Genomic DNA, 7607 nt, shown 5'->3' with positions numbered 1-7607 from the left:
ATTTAATTTTGCAACATGGCTTGACCATTGCTTATGGAAGGATCCAGAGGACAGGGATGTACTTTGTCATTGTCTCCACGTTAACTGATCCAATGTCCTTGTTCTTCCTTTCAGCATCAGCGGAGCAGGGCCGGGAGGAGGAGCAGCACAGGCCCCCCCTCACACCTGAGGGCCTGAGGTCTCACGAGCGTCACATCATCTCTGCCAGGCGGGCACCAGCACAGATACTAGCACCTTGGTGGGAATTAGAACATCGGCTAGTGTCCCGGGGCACCGCGGAGGGCACTTCACAGTCGCTGGAGGAGCTAGTAGACAGACAGTGCCCATGGTGCCAGCAGTCGGAGGACTGCAGAGGACCAGGCACATGCTCAGTCAGTGCCTGATGATGGGCCTCTGGAGTCGTCCACGACGCAGCAGGGGCAGGAAATGCGTCTGGGTGTGCGGGAGCACCTGGAGGAGATACATGAGGCTATGCTTGGCTTGGTCTTTGTGTGGAGGAGTCTACGCGGACGATCGGCGAAGAAATCAGCCACATGTCCGAGCGCCATGCATCCTCCATGGAGAGAGTGGCAACTGTCATGGAGAGGCTCCTCCAGGAGACCCATCAAGGGTCTGACCAGCAAGTTCTAACGTCGGCATTGACCTCAGTTTTTCATTGCCAGTGTGGTAGATGGTCTGGGCATCAACTTTCTCAGCTCAGTGCCTATCCATCCACGGGGGTATGGAGGTCCGAAGTGAGCTCACATCAGTGCAGCAGCTGCCTGTCATCTCTATGGGCACCTCTCAGGGCACTCCAGATGAGGGCGGCAGCTCCTCCACCACTCTGCCAGTGACCGTTGCATCCGGTGAGGCTGCGATGACTGGGGAGATGCCAGTGTGGACCTGGTAATGTAAACATAAGGCACCTTAGGCACACCACAGGTTTATCACTGGTGCTTTTGTGTTGGCCCGAGATGAGGTCTTTATGGTTTGCTTTGAATTGGAACACCCTTATCATTTTATTTTTGCTTAAGTTTCTTTGCCTGTGTTATTAAATTCAGACATGTGACCATGTGTATGATTTCGAGAAATGTAATGAGTGCTTTGTGGGACATTCAGCTTTATTAACAAGGCCCTTAGTTACTGTTCCTAACCTGGCAGATTTTGCACTCAGGTATTGAGTATGGAGCCTGCAGCCCAAGCTTGTCCTGGATGTCCATATGTGGTGTGTTGGCTGAAGATTCATTGGATTAAAGCCTCCCGGGTGTCCCTGTTTCCCTGGAGTATGCCTGGGTCAGCGTCTATCCCCTCAGCATTTCCCTGTGTTAGCTTATCCTCGGACTCACTGCTGGACTCATCGTGTGTAGCCACAGCCACTGCATCTACGTCTTCATCGTCCATTGCGTCCCCCCTTTCCAGCGCAAGATCATGGAGAGTGCAGCATGCAACCACTATTACCGACACACGATCTGGGGGGTACTGGAGTGCGACCCCTAAGCGGTCCAGCACATCTTGAGAAGACAGATAGTTCTCTCCACCACAGCCCTTGTGGAGGCGTGACTCCTATTATACCGCTGCTCCGCTTTTGTTCTTGGATGGCGGAGAGGCATCATGAGCCACCTTCTGAGGGGATAGCCCTTGGCACTCAGCAGCCATCCATCCAGCTGGGCTGGAGCACTGAAAAGACCCAGCACCTGGGAGTGTCTGAGGATGTAGGCATCATGGGAGCTGCCTGGGTACCTTGAACAGACTTGTAGAATCTGCAACCTGTGATCACACACTATCTGCACGTTCATGGAGTGGAAGCCCTCCCTGTTGACGAAGGCACTGGGCTCACCTGCTGGCACCTTGATGGCCACATTTGTGCAGTCTATTGTACCCTGGACACGGGGGAAGCCAGCAATGGCTGCAAAGCCTCTGGCTCACTGTGTCTGACTTGCCTGGTCCCAATGGTAGTGGATGAAAGTCAATGCCTGTCTGAACAGAGCATCTGTAACCTGCTTGACACAAGTGTCAATGGCTGTTTGGGAGACACCACAAAGATCACCCACTGACCTCTGGAAGGAGCCAGAGGCATAGAGGTTGAGGGCAGCTGTGACCTTAAGAGCCGCTGGCATTGGGTGTCCACCCACACGGTTAGCGGAGATCTCAGGCCCTATCATATGACAGATATAGTTGACTGTCTCTCTTGAGAGACAGAGCCTCCTTCGGCACTGCACCTCAGACATATTGAGGTAGCTGCTTCGCCGCCTGTATACCCTGGCAGCCGATACTGGCGTCTTCTGTGGCCCCTTACGCCTTGGACTACCTCTTGGCCCTGCATCCCTTGTGCCTGCGCCTATCCTCCAAAAGGTGGCTCCCCTGGAAGCTGAATGTGGACTCCTGGCCTCCTCCTCCTTCTAGCCCTCCCTTCCTCCTCAGAGGAGGTTCTTCCAGTGGACAGTTCAACTCCCATTCCCAGGCTAAGGGAAGGCTTCCTGAAACCTGCGGGCCCAAAAAAGTTTCCTCACTGCAGTGTGCTGACCTGAAGGTTAAGAGTCCAGACAAAGCAGCTAGTATGCGTTTTGAAGTAGTGCAGATCACACAGGCAAGTTTCAATAACTTTGAAAAATCAATAACTGACAGAGCACACTTGCGACTCCAGTGAGCCCTCTTATCCCACCCGTGGATGAAGTTTATACAAATGTGTCCTATCCGCCTGCCCATTGTGCCCATGCGCCAACCCGAAGATTGCACAGGCACCGAAAAATCGCGGTCGATTGGGGCGTCAAGGGTCTTAAGTGACTCGTTAATTAATGGCGGGCGCGGATCGGAGAGCATCACGCGCCCACCCAACAAAATATTGCGATGGCGTATGGTGACACCGGGTCGCTTTCCCGACGTCATCATGCGTCATTTTACGTGCGTGCGTGGGGGGCCCATCCCTGCACACCAACATGAAAACTCTGCCCATGGAGTTGGTGCAATGCGAACAGGGTTTTAATGGAGACCACCTTCACAATCTTTAATTGGAGATGAAATTTCTGCCCATCCAATACTCAATGTCAGATAAGCAGTATTACAAATCAGAGGCAGTGAGCATTTTGAGAGCTGGTGTTGAGGTAGAGCTGGGTGTCATTAGTGTACACGTGAAATGTGTCATTGTGTTTCGAGATGATGTCGCTGAGGGGTAGCATATGGATAAGATATAGAAATAGAAATCTTAATTGACTATTGATGTACCAATGCCTCAGATTTAATATTAGTATTCTCACATTTAAATCTGTACATGATTAATTACTTTGCGATTTTCTTTGCTGCCTTTTTCCGTGATGTGCAGAGGCAGAGGACTATGCAGCAGTCCCCTGCTCCGATTTTAAAGTGAAGTGGCTTTGATTGACAGTTACTTTGGGGCCCTTCAAAAGAGGGCAGGGCCCTGATTGACAAGAACCATCTGTAAATGACAGATTGGTGGTCAGAAAATTCATCTCACAGACTGATGTTGGTAATTTTCACACACGCACACAGAATAAAGCATTTATAGTGTTTCAAATCCCCAGCTACCAGCTGTAACATAGAGTGATTTAAAATTCCTTACCAACCTGACAAGTGCAATTAGGTCAATTTGAAGTTGTATATATGGGTCAGAGATAAGAAAGAAAGCAAGTTATGTATTTATAATTTTACATATCAAAGACTATAGTCTCACTGTGAAAACTGTGTTTCGTTCATTCATATATGTTGCAAACAAAATCATTTGTTCATTTTGTCAGAGTGCTTATCCAGCTTGACTTCTGTAAATAAAAGACAATTCATATTGTAGCATGTGATACAGTTTAGGAGTTGGGGTATGGAGAAAGTTTTCTCTGTTCTTATCCCAGGTCATGGTTATCATTCATTCAGATATTGGGCAGAAAAGAAACAGTCTGGATTGCAAGGGACATGTGATCTGTTTTCAGGGGTAACCAAAGATGCAGATATCTGTTGTACAAAGCCCAGAATTGTGAAGGAGGGAAATGTAGCAATCAATTTGTACACGGCAAAATCTCATGTACAGCAAATGACTTGAATAAGAAGTTATTTGTTTTTGCTGCTGTTGGTTGGCAGTGAAGGAGATTTTGGCTAATACACTGACAGAACTCCATGCCTTCAAGTAATTTTGCAAAATCTTTTATATCCACCCAACAAGGCAGACAAGACTGGAGTTTAACAATGAAGCAATACCCTGTCAGCTCTGTCTTCAGATGTCATCTAGATTACATACACGTGTGATATTATTGTTGCGCACACCTGAATTGTAAGAACCATGTAAGATTATAGAATGCTAAATCTACAAAATCTGTAAGGAGTATCAGTCGGAAATATGTTAGTTGTATCAACTCTATTTTCAGCACTTTCGCGTCACATCTTACCTTTGAATTATCTTCCATTATCCAGTTTTTATTTTATTGACAGGTGCACAAGCCTAAACCCATAACAACCAGAACACTATGAAAACTTCTCTACTTGCAAGACATCACAATCAAAGGCAGACACAGAGATGCACCAATTAACACCACTTTAATTAAACAACACGTATTGTAATACAACTAATGCCACAGTAAGGTTAAGCATTGGAGAATTACAATAAGAGCTTGATTCCTAAATGTAACACGTTCTTAGCTGGGTTTTTTTTTTACCTACTATCATTATTACAGAGCTATGTTAATTCAACATGACACTGTCAAATCCAGGCTATTCCAAAATGAAAACATAAACCTAAGACTCCTCTTAATAGGTTGGTGCATGTAGCTTTGCCTTCCCCCTGAGTGGTTCTGGCGATCTGCTGTCCATGGTCATTGTCACCATCCACAGTTGTTGTCTCCTTTCTTTGACTATCATCATCTTCACCCCTCTTAAGTAATGTAGCATGCATTTTAACTCTTTATAATGAACACCATTGCTTTCCTTTCTGTAGGTTTGGCAATATAAACCATTAAGCATTAGCTATGATTGTCATGAAACTATAATAATTTTTATATTATTGTGAGTTATTTTAAAGTAGGTTTATAGGGGTGAGTATGGAAGATTCTGTCTGTGTGTGATTTAATTGAATTGAAGTTAGCTAGATTGCAAGCTTGAAATTATCAAAAGAAGTTAAGTGTAGAAGGGTACTTGAAGTTCTAATGAGTAAACATGGATGGGGTCTTAGCATATAAGGTGTGAAGGAAATTTGCATTTTTAGATAAGTCACAGAATCACAGTGCAGAAGAGGCCCTTCAGCCCATCAAGTCTGCACCGACACGTGAGAAACACCTGACCTATCTACCTAATCCCATTTACCAGCACTTGGTCCTTAGCCTTGAATGTTATGACATGCCAAGTGCTCATCCAGGTACTTTTTAAAGGATGTGAGGCAACCTGCCTCCACCACCCTCCCAGGCAATGCATTCCAGACCATCACCACCCATGGGTAAAAAAGTTTTTCCTCACATCCCCCCTAAACCCCCCACTCCCTCACCTTGAACTTATGCCCCCTTGTGACTGACCCTTCAACTAAGGGGAACAGCTGCTACCTATCCACCCTGTCCATGCCCCTCATAATCTTGTACACCTTGATCAGGTCACCCCTCAGTCTTCTCTGCTCCATTGACCCAAGTCTATCCAACCTCTCTTCATAAATTAAATGTTTCATCTCAGGCAACATCCTGGTGAATCTCCTGTGCACCCCCTCCAGTGCAATCACATCCTAAGTGAAGGAGTTGTTTGGATTTCAAAGGGATGGTAGGATGTTTACAACTGGTAAGATAAGCAAGGCCAAGCAGTGTGTTTATATTTCCCAAGAGGAAAGAGGGCATATTGGCAACATGAAAGATTTTTATATTATGGGAAAAGTACATTTGCAAAGACATAAGGAATAGTGGAATTTGCTGGTTAAAAAGAGAGAAACATATAAAGAAGGAAGGAAGGTGATGTTGGGAGGCCATGTAAGATCTAACAGGAGTGTGTGAAACAGCCTTGGAGAAGCCTCCAGCTATGTTTGAAAAAGTCTGCTGAGTCCAGTAACTAAAGTTAGAGAAAAGCCTTTGGAATTCCACTGTCAAGTGGGTGCTGTGGTAACTTGCTGGCTTGCTTTTTAAATTTTAAAATCTGTTTTGGACTGTTGCCTTAAAGAGGGTGTATAGTTGTGAATTAGGTTAATGAAAAAATTTAGGATTTGTTATAGTATGTGTATGTGCTTGAAATCTTTTCTTTTGTTAATAAATATTTTAATTTAATTTTTAAAATCTCTAAAAGTCTTGGTGGACTCAATACTTCTGAATTCAAGGCACACATCTCATAATAAATACAAATTGCAAAACCATTGTGATAGCATGGCCAAGTTTCCCTTGTGAATTTGGTCCACCTGGCACACATCACCTGCCATGTCATAACGTGGCCCACTTTTGAGTTTATTTCTGTCCAATTACACTTTTAACATTCTCTGCTTCTTTCAGAAATGCTTCAAAATTTCTTTCTTTTTTTTCTAGCTTTCCTGGAATCAACCTGAAATATTTTTCTCTACTTTCTAGTTTTGTTCTGGACCCTATGGGGGCTAAATTGATTAGCCCTTGATCAAGGATCATGATGAACCCATGCCCTTTTAGTGGAATGCAGATAGTATATGGTGTGCTGCTTGTTCATAAGCAGGAACGAAGTATGTTACTGCCTAGCATTACTTAAGGCTGGCCTGTATTGCTTAAAATTAGCCAGCACCTTTTTAAAGGACGGGGCATTGTGGCTACTGAGGTGGGGCGGGGGGTGGGGTGTGGTTTGCTGAGCATTGGGAATAATGCACAGTATAATAATAATAATAGTTGACCATGGAAGAAAGCAGACATCAAGGTTTTCACATGCTCCACTGGAAGTCTTGGTGAAGAGGTGGAAAGGAAAAGAAATAGCCTGTACTCTCAGGGCATGCTCAGAAAGCAGTGGCAAGGAATAACAGAGGAGCGCTCCAGCAATTAGTTCTCGGACAGATCTCGCACTAGACCCTCTATGGACCGGCCTTCGATCTTGCTTGTTTTGCTAACCTTTGTAATTATGTGGATCTCATCTTGGGTTGTAATGTTGTGGCTGTGGTGCAACACTAAAGGAGACTTCGTCCTTGATGAAAAGCTGTTATTCAATAGTTTGTTAAATACCCATACCTTGCCTGCAACAAAGATGAAAATATCTGCATTCTTCAGAACAGCAGTATTGATACATTTAGGGCTGTATACCACATTTATTTTATCATAGGAATGCTCTCTGTCATTCTAATTTGTATAGTATTGTATTTCATCAGCTCTTTTCTCCTTTCAATTATATTTCCACAACTCCACAGCTTCAAGCAGGACCTGAAAAATTTTATATGTTTTCTTTGCACTCGAGTTCATTATCTGCAGGTGTTACACTTCAAGCAAGTTCTGCAGTGAATGTGCAGCTCTTGTTTCTTGTCTGGGTCCATCAGTATCATCACATCTATGTGCCTAATGAACTTTGAAACAGTTCTGTGACTATATGGTTGGCCTGCTGGTAGTAACATGAAGCGTACCATGTGGCGATCAGTCCAGCATTCTGCTCCATGGTCGTGGTCATGCTTATAGGTAGGAAATTACATTGCCAGATGCTGATGTAATCAATAAGAA

The sequence above is a fragment of the Carcharodon carcharias genome, chromosome 14, assembly GCF_017639515.1.
Source record: "Carcharodon carcharias isolate sCarCar2 chromosome 14, sCarCar2.pri, whole genome shotgun sequence".
NCBI classification, from domain to species: Eukaryota; Metazoa; Chordata; class Chondrichthyes; order Lamniformes; family Lamnidae; genus Carcharodon; species Carcharodon carcharias.
Note: the sequence above shows the minus strand (reverse complement) of the source record.